The sequence below is a fragment of the Seriola dumerili genome, unplaced genomic scaffold, assembly GCF_002260705.1.
Source record: "Seriola dumerili isolate Sdu_G_001 unplaced genomic scaffold, Sdu_1.0 BDQW01000002.1, whole genome shotgun sequence".
Taxonomy (NCBI): domain Eukaryota; kingdom Metazoa; phylum Chordata; class Actinopteri; order Carangiformes; family Carangidae; genus Seriola; species Seriola dumerili.
In genome coordinates, this window is record NW_019174257.1 from 11,330,468 (window position 1) to 11,343,688 (window position 13,221).

Here is a 13,221-nt window from a genome sequence, read left to right on the forward strand (position 1 = left end):
GAAGAGAAAATAATGACCTGCAGTGATGTCAAGTATGTAGTGAACACAACATTACACTGTCACTGCAGCAACGGGAGAATTTCAGCCACTAAATGTCAGTAAAACTTACCAGTTGGCTTTTTAATGTGCCAAAATGAACAGTATTCAAAACCAATGCCCCACAACTCTAATTTGTATTTAAATCAAATTAATTCATTATATTTCAATTTTTATTAAAGGTGCTTTTTTGAGAGCTCACCTGATTCCACCTGTAAACTGGTGCTTGGGCGGCTGCTGCACTTCTCATCTGATGCCACAATAATCACATTATAGATCTGACCACACTGCAGGTTCTTCAGCTCGCAGTTGGTGTAGTTGGTGCTGCAGGTGGAGACATGGCCGTTAGAGGACTGGGCTGTTGCGTTGTAGTCCAGGGCACCCATGGCGTAGTGCCAGTCCAAGAGGGCCGAGTTGGTGAAGCAGTCCAGAACCACTGACCCAGGGCTGGGTGTGCAGGGAACTGAGAGAAGGAGGGAGGAGGTGAAGGGCTTGTGAGTCGAGCGTTCGGATGTAAACACTTGTAATATCCAAATAAAATTCTGTTATTCCAGTTATTCTACCTGATGTGAATTTTGTAGCTGGGCTGGGCAAACTTGAGCAGACATCATCTTGTGCCACCACCTGGACAGAGTAGGACTGCCCGCAGGTCAGGTTGGTTAAAGTACACTTCAGGTCTGTGCTCTCGCAGGAGGAGATATCTCCCTGTGTGCTCTGAGCCCTCACTTTGTAAGACAGAGCCCCGTCGCTGGCACTCCAGGACACGAGAGCTTCATTTTTGGAGCAGTCCACCGTCACCTCTACATCAGTGGGAACACACGGCCCTGGAGAAAGACAAGGGGAAAGGAGAGTGAATATCTGATCCTATAGTGACGGCAAAATTAAACCAAAGCAAGTTGCAGGAAAATCAATCTGCTCATTTTCAAGGTGTCAGGTTCAAAATATTCACTGAACTGAGCATAAAAAATAATCACAGTTTTGTATATATTTCTTATCACCCCCTATTGCCTGGCACTATTAATGCTGATAATTCCTTTCAGATGGTGATAAAGAAATTTATTTGAACACTATTTATAATTTTAACATAAAAAATAAAAAAATTAAGTAGAATCTACTGCAGTGTGAGGAAAAAGGAAAATAAGCCTGAGAAATATAAACCAATATTCACTATATTATAGAAATAAGCAGATGTGTGGGGTAGAAACCATAAAAAACTGTGGGAGTATAAAGATTGACGAGATGACTGTGTGAGTAAGAGTGATGCTTTACTTCATTTATTAAAACTTTAAGGCCCGCTAAATCTTTTACATAAACTATTTAAACATCTTGTTTTAGGGACGAAAAGTATGAAAGAGTTGCAAGGAGAAGTATAGAGAAGTATATCAAATAATAATTGTCTTTAACTTCACTCCTAAATCTCTACTTTTCTCTTTGTTAAAGCTTTTGGAAGCTTTTATTCCTATTTATTTGATCTTATTCATTTTATTGTTTTTACTTCAACAATGTTCTCTTTGCTGTGTCTGTTTTTTATTTCTTTTTGTAAAGCACTTCAAGACATTGTTAATTATAGTGCTACATAAATAAAGTCGTTCTTATTAGTTTAATGACCCATCTTCACTGTATGTAACTCACCTGACTGCAGGGTGTCGGCCTTACTGGGGTCAGAGTCACACTTCTCGTTGGAGGCAACGACAGTGACGGTGTAGTTCTGTCCACACTGAATATTAGGCATGCCACACTGCTCGCTGTCAGATGAGCAGGTTTTCGATTGGCCGTCTTCCTGCGTTACTTTGGCGGTGTAGAACTCCGCCCCAGCTGAGCCGGTCCACGACACCACAGCAATGTTAGAGAGGCAGTTCATGAAGCTGGAGACGCTGGTGGGTGGGCAGGGCTCTGAGGGAGAGAAGGGGAACAGACTGAGTGAAAATGATTAACCAGTTGAGGTCAACTATAGTTTCCCTGTAAAATATCTTCAGAATTTAAGTGGTTGAAAAGTCTAAATGCACTTGTTTTAAAGAAAATGATCAATTGAAACAGATAATTGAATTCAAGGAAATAAGAATGTAGAATCCTTGAAATTTTGCATAAAATAATCTTAAAGTTACAAAATATAAAGTCATTAAGTAGTAAAAATTAGGGATGGTAATCCCTGTAGATGCACTTGTTTTGACGATAACACTGTAATATGAGCCACCTCTTTGCTTTTTTTGGAGAGTAGTGTTTAGAAATAAATGGCTCACTTGAAAAGTGGTTTCAGGGAATAAAATAAGATCCTACCTGACTTCAGCTTTAAAGGCTGACTGGGTTGACTCCTGCACACAGAGTCTACGGCCTGAACAGACAGGAAGTACTCCTGGCCACACAGGAACTCCGAAATGAAAGTCCAGGTTTCGTTGGTGCTGAGCTGCACTTCATGGCCACCGCTGGTCTCTGCAGTCACAATGTAGAGCTCCACAGTTTCACTGGCATTCCAGGTCAGTGATGCCACCTTAAGAAACACATTACATTTTAAGTTTAGTTTATAACATAATAATAATCTAATTAATTTGTATTGCCCCTTTCAAAAGCAGAGCGGAAATTAACTTTTAGAAAAACAGGTAAAATATTCACCTTTAATGAGCAGTTCAGAGATGCTTTCAAGTTCTGGGGTGCACATGGTGCTAAAAACAGAAGACAAAATGTTTACTTGTGATTAAAATTAATAATATTATTATTATCATTATCATAAGTTATTTTTCTGACTGGTTTTTCACATTGTTCCGTTTCAGAGCAACACTCAAGTCTGATTTATTTGCTAATTTCTTAGTTAACCTGTCTCTAACCCTTAAAATCATCTAAATGTTCTATGGCATTCTGTTTATTCATTTTCATGTGTGAAAAAAGTCCAGACCAGGTTTTCACATAACATTCATGGGTTCTTGGAAATCTCAACATGTAAACGATAAAATCATGTTTACCCATCCGTATTGACGTGCTGTTGCTCGGCATGCTGCTGCACAGGTAGTCATTGGCGATGACGTGAACGGTGTACATCTCTCCGCAGTGCAAGTCATCCCAGGTGCAGGTGGTGGTGTTTGTGGCGCACTCGTGGGTGTGGCCGTCCTCTCCCGTTGCGACGGCCAAGTAAGACTCCGCCCCGTCGCTCATGGCCCAGCTGACCGAGCCCATATTGTTCTCACAGCGAGTAAAACTCTGAACGTGCTGAGGGACGCAGGGGCCTGCGGAGAAGGTGAACTGTTGAATCATCACGGACCCACTAACCCACATGTTCTACAAAACAAAAATATAAAGGAGTCATGTACCTGTCTTGAATTCTTCAGGCAGACTCATAGCGCTGTCACATTGAACATCCCGGGCTTTTACAGTGAAATTGAACAGTTGCCCACAAAGCAGCTCAACCTCTATCGTTGTCTCATTGGTTTGGAAAGACCTGGTATATCCCAGGTCTCCTTTGGCTATCACCATGTACTCTGATGCTCCTTTAGCTGCTGCCCAATCCAGCACCACCGTCTCATTGTAACACGACCCATCGACTGTGAGGCCAGTTGGCCGGCAGGGTTCTGGTGAAGAAGGAGTTCGACACAAATGTCAAATTACTACATAACACTGCTTCAGTGCACCACTGATTCATTTTAGAGCTGAAAATATTAGTCCATTAATCAGTTGAAATATTATGCACTAACTATTTTGATAATAGATTCAGTTACTTTCCAAGCAAAAATACCAAAAGATATGCTGGTACCAACTTCTTTAACTTGACTATCAGCTGCTTTTCTCTTTTCTATTTAATTGTAAAATAAATATCTTTGGGTTCTTTCGCTCACAAATTACTCTGCTTCGGTGATTATTCACTTCAACACAGACTGTTAAAGCAACTACTGCAGGATAAATGCATTATACAGTCACTGCATAGAGTTGCCTGACAGACAGCAACTTAATGACAAAATGACAAATATTTTGAAAAGATGAATAAATGATAATATGATTCTGGTTCCATAGTTTGTCTGTTGCATGAAAAAACAGACAACCTTCTTAAAAAGGTTTTTAAATCAATAAAATTAAAGGCTTTGAAAAAATTAAATAACAATGACAAAATAGAAATGTAGACTCTTGCACTGTCAGAAGGACGATGAGGTCTTTAAGGGTAACTAATGGACGTGCCAATTAATAGAAAGGAAAGATTCACCATGTAGTCAGCCAACCAACAACTAAAAACCCTATCTCTCAATCAATCAGTTCAATCAATCCCTAACTAGTTAACTTGTTGATGATAAGGCCCCGTACCTGTCTGGATCTCCACAGTGCTGCTGGCTTCACTGTAACACATGTTAGAATAGGCAGTTACAGAGAATTCGTAGGTTTCTCCGCAGTTCAAGTTGGAGAACTGGCAGGTGGAGTTGGTGGAGTTGCACTGCAGTGTCTTTCCCATGCTGCAGGTGGCAGTAGCCAGGTAGAGCTCCACTCCCTCTTTTTCCTCCCAGTACAACTTGGCTGTACTCGTCCCACACTGCAGGTCCACTCCGACACGCAAAGGTTTACAGGGACCTGAACAAGACGTTGCGTTTAGTATCACAAAGAAGAACCAAAAATGTTTGGTATCAAAGAGAAATTTATGATCCTAGTTTTAAGTTCAGGATCAGTGGTTTCATTCACTTCCCTCTCAACTGCTCTGGGACGAGATGTTGCTCCACTCACGTGTGCTGAAGGTGACATTAGTCTGTGTCTCAATTTCGCACTGGTCGCTGATGCTTGTGAGGCTGATGCTGTATGTCTGACCACACTGCAGCTCCATCAGTTCACACCGGTTCTCATCGGTCTCACATGAAGCTCGGTCGCCGTCGGCTGCTACGGCAGTCACCGCGTAGGACTCGGCTCCGTTGGCCAAGCTCCAGGAGATCTCGGCTGTGTTGTTGTCGCAGTCCAAGTTAGCCGCCACATTTGCAGCTGCACAGGGAGCTACAGACAGAAAGGGAAGGGGCGCAGGGAGGGACATACAGGACAAGGATGCAATTTCATTCATTTCACTTTAAAGCTGCACTGATCTTCACACTTAGAGGGACTTTGCTCCAAATCATAGTTACCATTTGAGAAATTTCAATTTAAGTACATAGTAGTGATGCTACAGCAGCAGTGTTGCTCTTTTAGAAAGTAGCCTGCTCCAACGGTTACTAGAACTAACTTTCATCAAATTGCATATGTGAGAAATCACCATGGAAAGATCTGAATATCAAAATGTGTGTTGAAGGGATATTTTCTGTAAAGATATACTGTAAGCTCTTACAAATAAGATGGGAAAGTTTTCTGGCTTCAGCTTTCTTTGAACAGAACATTTCGCCCAGAATTTAAAGGTACCCTGTGTTTCCTCTAAACAAACAGGGTTATGTTTACATTCACTGTTTCTCACCAAAAGGCTTATTCCTCCTAAACCATTTACAAAGCGAATTTCTTTTTCTTTTTTTTTTAAACCTGTGTTGTTTATATTTATGTTTGCTAGCTTGCAGTTTTCCTCTTCCTCCTAGATCTCTTGGTGCATTACTGACATCTGTCCATCAGTGGACAGTATAGTATAAAACCATTAGCCAGAATGTGCACCACATCCCCCACATGCTCATGCACGCACAAGATACAAACAAAGCAGAGAGAAAAACTTATCAAAACATTGCTCATTAGCGCTACTAATGGTCAAAAACTCCAGGGTAACTTTAATTAAGGTAAACAGAGCTCAGTTAGTGAGGATTAGGCTCTCTTCTCTACTGAAGCCCCTAGTTGATAACAAGAGGGTTTTTTTTTTTTTTTTAGACATGAAAATTTGCCTTGTTAGTGTTTCTGAACCAAAACAGCACAGGAGAGATGTAGGAGATGAGTTGTTCATTTTTAAACTAAATGTTACTGTAATATTTTAAGTTAAAGTGCCTCTCAAATAGATTCACTTAAAGGAAAAACTACATGTGAAAAGTGTGAGAAAGGGAATAGTATTTTAAACAGTATTTATCTAAAATAGTATTTCAATAAACTGAATCCACATACCTGAGACCAGCAGAACAGTGGCGGAGGCACTGCTGTTGAGCGTCTCTCCGATGGCGATGACACTGGTGTAGTAGGTGATTCCACAGTGGAGACCTTCTACATCACAGAAAGTGTCGTTAGAGTAGCAGGACAGAGAGTGGCCATCGCGCCCGGCGAGACGGGCCTCGTAGGCAACGGCACCGACACTGGTCTCCCATGACACGGTTCCCGTGTCGTCCTGACAGCGAAGGCTTGTCTCCACATTGTTGGGCGGACAAGGCTCTGTGGGCAGAACAAGAGGCACAACAGGTTGAATGATGCAATGATGATCTCTTTCATGTACTCTGCATAATAAAAAAGACAAATACACAATGTTATCTATGGATCTACATATTCTATTTTTTAAATACTTTACATCAACAGATACAGATGAAAACATGCCATTAAAAATGCCTGTCACAAATTTCTAAGATGAAGATGATGCTCTCACATGTCTTAGTTTGTCTAATCACCCTGAGATCTCTAGATATTTAGTTTACCATCATAAAAAACAAAGATAAGCAGCAAATCCTCACAACTGAGAAGCTATAATAATGGAAAGCTTGGTACTTTTGCTTGAGCATTGACTTAATAAAATCCCTCATCTCTTCAATCGTGACACTATCAATGCAGACCACATCAAAGAAAGTCCTCAGACTGTTAAAGATGCATCTTTTCTCTCATGAAGAGAGGGTTTGGATTTTCTCACCTGTTGCAATCATAGCTGTTTCTGTCGACTCGGATATGCCTTGGCACACATGGTTGTTTGCTGTGACACTTATATTGTACAACTGGCCACACTCTAAGTTATACAAGGCACAGTATGTGTCATTAGTCATGCAGGAGACTCTGCGACCCTGCTCTGTTTCCCCCTCCACTGTGTAGAAATCAGCACCAGCAGCCATGTCCCAAAGCACCTGGCCGATCGTCAGGCTGTACTGAGTGTTGATGTGTTGAGGGACGCATGGCTCTGGAAGAGAGGATGGAGGAAAGTGTCGAGGAGTTAACAAAACAAAGACGAACACGTAATCTACAAGTTTCTGGGATGAAGATGGAAAATGTATAAATAAAATACAGATGAATAATGATGAGTAAGAAGTATGTTTTTAGTCTTTAACACTGAGGAAGGGATGGATTACTAATGTAAAACAGAACATACGTATAGTGCATTAAGATTCAGGATAAATTATTGTCATTGTAAGATATTTGCTTTGTTAAAATCCTCTATATAAACGTTCGTTTCTTTGTCCAAATGTGTTGTAAATTCCACATCTTTCTTAAAGCAAGACAAAAAAATCTGCAAGTACATTGAGATGATTTTAAGCTATTTCTACCACAAACCATGTTGTTTTTCCAGAATTTTCCAGAATCAAGTGTCTTTTTCTTTAATCTAGTGCTAGTGCAGAAATGTGTTTTGTATCAAGATAATAACACTTAGTTAATTCTTCAAACAAGTTGATTTGAATTGGAAAAAAGTTTGAAGAAAATAAGATTTCCATATCTCATTAATTATTAATCTATTAAAATCTAAGTTAAGTTAAGTTAAGCAACTCTCAGTTTTATGATATATACATTTAAGTCATTGTTAAGCCCATGTGCCATTGCTCACCCGTGATCAGCTGTCCTGTCATGTAAGCGATGCTGCTGCAGGTCTGGCCCACAGCTTCGACAGACACAGAGTAGCTCTGACCACAGCTCAGCTCCAGTTCACAGGAGGTGGTGTTGGTCTCACAGGTGATATTGTTGGCCCTCATCACGTACAGCAAAGCTCCATCGCTTGGGTACCACGTCACCAAGGCTGTGTTTGTGTAGCAGTCAAACACTCCCTTGATATGTCTTGGTTCACAGGGGACTGACAGGAGGACAAGATGACAGTCATGACATTGATATGGGTCAAATATATTTCTACATAAAAAGCAAAGACAAGCTTGTTAATGATGATAAAAGTAAGTATATATCATAGTGTACTGTAGTATAAGATTATACACAAAAACAATACAAGTGCAATATAGAGACAGCATACTTCACTAAAACTTAAATGGCAATACGAGTTTTTCACACTTGACAGATATAAAAAATATTTACTGCACTAAAATTGGTGCAAATACTGAGCATAAAAGCTCACTTTTTCATTAAACTATAGTAGGTTTTTACATCAACATGCATTTCACCTGGAGATGAAGACTTTCAAAAGGTCTCGTAATCCTAAAGGGTCAAACAATCTCTTTAACCCCAAAAGAAACTATGAATCCCTTTATTTTAAGTGTAAAATATGAAAAACAATGACTATATTAAGCTTCCTCGTGACAGAGGGGAATTCTCAGTGTACCTGATAGTTCAGTACAATCTAGTGCCGAATATTTCCCTCTTCATCTCTCTACAAATCTGTAGCTTCAGTCACACAAATGTCCTTAACATACTGTACATGTCTGTCTCTTGGCTCTCTTTCCTACCCGACGTTGTGTCTACCACAGGAGTGGGCGGGCTGTTGCAGTATCCATCGGAGGAGGCGACAAAGACACGGTAGATCAGTCCGCAGCCGAGTCCCGTCACGTTGCAGGAGCCTTCTATTGTGCCCTGACAGGTTGTGGTCTGACTGTTGCTGTCCTGAACTGTGGCAATGTAGGAGTCGGCTCCTGAACTCTCGGACCAGGACACAATCAGAGAATTGAGCTCACAGTCCACCTCAGCGGAGGCATTTGCAGGGGTGCACGGCACTGGGGAGAAGAGGTGGAGAGGGGGTTTAGTGTAGAGCTTAATGTCTTTTCTGTCACCTTAGAGAGTTTTTGATCACTAAGTACTGAATAGATGAGAATATAATTGAAATTTTATTTTGAAGATTATTACTGGTGTAGAGTTACAGAAACAGTTTGACATTTTGAGAAGTTCGATACCACGATCATGTCTGTGTGCTAGATATGAAGCTAGCGCCAGCAGCCAGTTAGCTTAGCATAGCATAAAAACTGGAAACAAGTGGAAACAACTAGGCTGGCTCTGCCCAATAATAACAAAGTCCCCCTGCCAACACCAAAAAGGCATAATGGGCTTAGGAACCAGACTATGTCTTGGAAAGGCGCAGTGACTTCCGGCTGGTTGACTGCTAACCACAACTTGTTGTTTTTAGACTTCATCTTTTTACAGACTGAACAAACAAGGTATAACACAGCTTTATATTTACCACACATAGAGTGGTTTCCATCCTCTCAGCAAAATTTTGGCAAGAAAGCAACCAAGCATAGTTCCTAAAATTTCACGCTATTCCAAAATCATGTGATGTCATGAAATTTGTTTAAAAAAACTTTTTACTTAATATTTGCTGTTTTGACCACCTGATGTCAGTTAGTTATTTCCTGAAAAAATAGCATGAACTATAACAGCAAATGTTGCTTTAATGAAGAGAAAGAGAAATAAGCACTATATGTGAAAACTTCATGACCAAAAACCAGCAGTATTTAGAAAAAAAAATCTGTATAAATGCGTAATTTTTGATTATCAGGTAAATTAATGAGCTTTTCGATTGAAGTCTATGATAATTTGTTGTATGCAGCTGTGAATAACGTATGTTCCAGGTGAAAACTACACACTAGCATTTGTACATATTGTAAATAACAGTATTTCAGATTTCATGAACACATACAGAAATCAGTAACATATAGCGTTCAGCAGTACACACCTGTCTTGATCATCACACTGTCGCTCGGTTTGCTCTCGCAGTCCATGTCTTCTGCCATCACAGTAGCTGTGTAGTACTGTCCACAGCGCAGGCCCGTCAGATCACACTGGTTCTCAGGGGAGACGCACTCGTCCTCGTGGCCATCAGCAGTCACTGCTCTCACTCGGTAAAGCTGCCCTCCGTTGCTCTTGTCCCACGACATGGAGGCCACATTATCGCTGCAGCTCAGACTGGCGTTGAGGTTCTGAGGTGTGCATGGCACTGAGGGGGAGAGGTCAATATGGAAATTTACATCTGCATTTTTTTCATTTTAATTGTGCTTATTTCACAAATCCTGAACAATGCAGCTATAATGGTTTTATTATCTGTTTCCATTTCTTTCCACAATATGTCTACGATATACAGAGTATGTATGTGTGTGTGACATGCAGTGTGTATACCATACCTGTCCTTGTGACGTCCCCTTCGCTCTGGGAGCTGTTGCAGGTTCGTCCCTCAGCTGTGACGTGCAGGATGTAGCTTTGTCCGCAAGGCAGGTCAGTGATATCACAGCTGGTGTCCGATGTGGTGCAGCAGGTGGTGTCTCCATTTAACTCCTCCAGCGTGGCCGTGTACATCACTGCACCAGGAACAGCGGACCAGGTGACGCTGACTGTGGCGTTCTCGCAGTCCACTGAATTATCAACATCCTCAGGAGGACAGGGAGCTGGGGAAGGAAAAACACTTTGAGGTATAATTTAAAAATGAGCTTCCTGACTATCACTCTCACCCTGCACACACCTCTAATCTTTACATTTATAGCTTGATATGTTGGTACTCTATATCAACTAACAGCCAAGAAAAATGCACAAAAGCGACAAATGAAGCTGCAAATTAGAGGCTAGCTGTTCTAAAGAATATGTAAACAAGAACACATTTCATTTGAAAACCTTCATGAAAGCCACTTAGCAAACAAAATCCATTCTTAACTGCCAAATTCTTCAAAGTTCAAAAAAGCCATCGCCCTTCAAGGGTAGCTCATTTGCCCTAAATTTCTACCACTAGCCAATGTGTGTATGTATAGATTATTTGAATGTAGCATCTTTCAAGTTATTCTAACAGCATTAGCTTTCTTTGCAGAAAATGTAGACAATGCTGATTAAAATGAGCTGTTTCATCTCAAGGTCTCTAAGTCAGATATGGAGGGAGGAACGCATTTCTGTCAAATCTGAAGCATCATGTATTAATACAGAGCACCTACACCTTCACCTCAACTTTTCCTACTAATGGTCCATTGTTTAGGAGCACACTGTGTTTTGTAGCCAGATTTATTGAAATCATTTCAACCAAGCAAAAGCCATTCATGATGTTTGGAGGAAACCACATTCACAATATCAACATGTACAGCACAATATGTCTAAGTTATAATTGTTAGAAATTACTTCCTGTTTCCTTGTTTGTTTTTTTTACTTTTCATTAATGTTTATAGTTTTATTTTGGTTTTCATTTACCCATCTCAGTCGTGATAGCGTTGCTGGGTGGACTCGGGCACTGCTGGTCACTGGCCTTGATGGTGAAGGTGAGGTTCTCACTGCACTTCAGCTGCGGCAGAGCGCATATCCCCTCTGACGTGGTGTTACAGTCAAACATCTGGACGTCACCCATGCGGTCCGTCACTATGGCGATGTAGTCTTCAGCCCCTGCAGACTCCTTATATATTACCCAGGCTGAGTTTGTCAGGCAGTCGATCTCCACGTCAGTTAATTCAGGTACGCAGGGAACTGGAGGTAGCCAGGGGCAGATCAGAAAATTAGTTGTGAATAGTACACACATTCACAAATTTTACATGTAGACGCATAATGGTCTCCTTATTCAATTTAAGTAAAATCTAAATATTATTGATCCTTGCCTGTTGTGATCATTTTTGTGGGGGTGTCTCTGCCCACACATCCATTCCTAGATGGTGTGATGGTGACATTGTACTCTGTCCCGCACTCCAGGGTGCTAAGATTACAACCGCTGTTTGTGCCGGTGCAGTTGTGTCGGTGACCTGTTTTGTCAACCGCTGACACCGTGTACAAGACTCCTGCCACGCTGTTGTTCCAGGTAACAGATACAACTCCAGTGCCACAGTTCACAGTAGGAAGGAAGGACGACAGAGGACAGGGAGCTGAGTGGAAGGGGAAGAGGAAAAGGATAAGGAACAGAGTAAATCAAATGTCTAACTGCACAAAAATCAACACTTATTTAAGGTTTTCACACCGCAACAGCATTTTAAAAACACAGAGAAAAAGACAGATGTGCCCTTTATACCTAGTTGTTTCTAATCAGATGTACTGTAACCATCACCTGGAGCTTTACCTACCTGCAAGGACCTGTTTTGTGGGGCTCTGGGAACTGTTGCAGCTCATATCTTCAGCCACCACTGTAACACTGTAGGTCAGATCACACTCCACGTTGTCCACTACGCAGTAATGCTTGTCTGTCGTGCAGGTGCTGACGTGACCTTTGCTGCTCGCCACGGAGGCGCGGAACTGTACAAAGTAACCTGTCGACTGCCAGGTAACATTGAGGACACCAGACACACAGTCGAGGTTGTTCTGTATGTTCTGTGGCACGCAGGGAGCTGGAGAGAGAGTAAAGAGAGTGGTTAGATAAAAAATCCTATCACTGTATGCTGACAGGATTGATCACAGGCGTGAGTCCCTGAGGAAGACACTGAAATACTACTCGCTCACTTGGATGACCTGGAGGTTAAATAAAATTACTGAAACAGCAGATTAAGTGGTGGTGTTGTATTTGCTTGCTGAACATCATTTGGGTTTAAATACCTACCTGTGCGAATCATTTTAATGTTACTCTTGGGTCCAATACAGTTTTCATCAACACCAACAACATAGACCTGGTACTGCTGTCCACAGAGCAGACCAGATATCTGGCAGCTGGTGCTGCTGGTGTTGCAGGACCACTGGTGGCCCTCCGCATTCTTAGCCACAGCTATGTAGGACACCGAGCCCTGCGAGGGCTGCCACGTCACCGAGATATTGTTTGATTTGCAGGAGGAGTTGACTGTGAGGTTGGTGGGAGGGCAGGGAGCTGGAGGAGTGAAGGACGAATGGTCAGTAAGGTCATTTACATGCAATAAAAGAGCATATATAAAACATTTTGGGTTTCTTTCAAGAGATAGATGCTAAAATATTCTGTAGATTTGTTGGAATGTTTATTTTGCTGTCAATTTATTCAGACTGCATGCTGTACAATTACTAGGTTGATATCTGAAGCTGTTTAATAGTTAGCTGAAGTACTTTAAATAATTTGCCAGAAATAGAGTAAAACAGAAATAATAATTACTCTTAATTAATTTACAAACAGGTGAAATAATTTGCTAAAAGTAAACATCTGAAAAAAGGATATAAAATAATGGATAAACAGAGGAAATAGTACTCTAAAAGAAATGAACTAATACCTCAAATAGTTAGTAAATTATA